The 2,313-nt window shown below is 42.2% G+C and overlaps 1 pseudogene; it reads right to left on the reverse strand.

The window, feature by feature from the left end:
• Positions 1–1,553: 1,553 nt before the first annotated feature.
• LOC102376471 overlaps positions 1,554–2,313 on the reverse strand; it is a 24,791-nt pseudogene continuing 24,031 nt past the window's right edge.

A 2,313-nucleotide genomic window follows, 5' to 3' on the forward strand; every position in this document is an offset into this window, starting at 1 on the left:
CTAGGAACATTGCATAAGAGTGTTGAGCATTAGGTTTAGCAAAAGGATGCAAGAACAGCCCTCATGACTACATCCTTCAGCACTACAATGCACTGAGCAAGAGGTGGGTGACTATTCTTCACAAATGTGAACATCATTCTTGTGCCCAAAGCTCTGTACAGATCTTTACTGCTTTCGAAACAAATAGTGGCAAGCACAGGTTAATTCAATACTTTTTCTAGTGCACAAGGAATTCCTTTGTGAAGCCTGCATTTATTGCCTCATTGCTATATGATGCCTAAAGATTGTAATCCAGAAACCAGAGGTCCCATTACCAGGTGGATGTTTGGTGGCGATAATGAAGTACCTAAAAAACTGGGTGCCCCTAGGGGCTGTGACACTGCTTCTGGTGTTTGGAGATAGAGATTGCAAGGTCTTACTGCTAGGGGTATAGTCTGGCATGTGTTCTCCACCTGGGAATGCTCCCATTAGACCTAGTGCTAGAAACAGTGAACAGACACCACCCAGCCCATGTGGCTCAGAAACATAGGATTCAATATTTGGGCCCAGTCCTCATTACAGTCAGATCAACCCAGAGCCTGGGTCTAAATTGGATCAAGACAGTCAAATGTTCAAAAAATTACTACTTTAAAATTCACCATCCAAATATTTCTGAATTCACAGGGAAAAAGATAATAAGGAATAAAGAAATATTGTGTAGTTAATGAAATCAGGAAGATTTAAAACTCAGCTTAACCCCATAATTGTGAAATGACTAAGGGCATACTAAATCACTATGGACACACACAACACATAAAGTGTCTTAAACCTCAAATGGACATAAATGAAAATGCATTAAACCAGTTTAAAGCTGCCTGGAATGGTTCTAAGAGTTCCTAGAAAAATCAAGTACTCTTGTGAACTGGTTTACATGTACTGGTTCAGTGTTACATGTGAACACCAAGCACATCTTTGCACATGCTCCGGGGTTGCGGGGGTGCTTTAATTACAGCAAATCCCAGAGCCACTCTAATTAAAGTGCTTGCAGCGTCACATGTATTCAGCATCCCATGCTTCAAAATGGGCCAGGGGGAGCTTTAACTAAAGCTCATTCAATGAGCTATTAAATTGAGCCTGCTCTGACAGTAATTAGCACACATTGGAGCAGACATCTGTTATATGTGACATGAGTCTGGTTGGTCTTCCAAATACTGGATTAGTTCTACTTTCCCTGCCCCACTCCCCACTACATGCTGTGGTACGGAGACACAACTCTAGTGCTCTGTCCCTTGCTATTTTGCTTTTGTTACCATTTTTTAAAATCAATGAGCTGCCTTGCATTACCTATTCAATAAAGGTTGTCTTCCTAACAAGGAGCTATATCCTCACTTCCTACTTGACTGTATCCAAATCAGGTCTCCCAGTAACCCCAAAGTATGGGTCCAAGCACTCTCCATTCCCAGCCACCCCCAGTCAGAGAAGCACACCAAAGACTTCAGTTAACTGCTGGCTATTAAAGTTTATTGAACTGTTGCTTAAGAGAGAAAGGAAAGCATAAAACTGAAAAAGCCCGCAGCCACCATATACCCACCTCCCAGAATTTCCAAGGTGTGTATACAAGCACTCTTTGACACTAATTCATGCTGGGCTGGGGTCTCATTCCCACACCTGGAAATCAGACTCTCAGTATTTCACAGAATTGCAAATGGGTTTCTTGTCAGCAATACTTGGGAATCGTTCCATTTTTACCTATGTCCACACCCTAATTAAAGACATTTCTCTATTTAAATAAAAAATTATCATAGAAAACCAGCACAAAGCCAAAAGCTGCACCTCCAAAATTAACTCAATCGCAAAATAGTACTTAACACTTTAGGAATATTTCTTCATCATTGCAATTACATCCTTGTACATACGCTCAGCTGCATCCATTCCCCAGATGAAATCCCAATGCACCCAGTCAGAAATACTCTTGTGGTACACTAGGTTAGTAATTTGAGGAAGCAAAAGTGCTGTGTCCTCAGGGTGGCAAACCCAATCCTCTCCACCACTCCATAGAGCTGTAGGCACAGTCATATCTTCTATCTTATAGAAAGGAGGGGTGCTCTAAGGAAAGAACAGTGATCAAGATGTTAAAAAATATTGGAAAAAAAGACTGTTACAACAAGAGACAGATCCAGAGGGATGCAGTGGCACAGCTGCACCTTGGGAGCCTCTGGGAACTTTTTTAAGTTCCTACAGCCGGCAAAAATACTCTCCTTTTCCCCTTCCTGCTCAAAAAAAAGGCCTCGCCCTGCCCCTCCCCCCGATCCCTACCCCTACTCCCCATTTCCT

The sequence above is a fragment of the Alligator sinensis genome, unplaced genomic scaffold (assembly GCF_000455745.1).
Source record: "Alligator sinensis unplaced genomic scaffold, ASM45574v1 scaffold557_1, whole genome shotgun sequence".
Lineage (NCBI taxonomy): Eukaryota > Metazoa > Chordata > Crocodylia > Alligatoridae > Alligator > Alligator sinensis.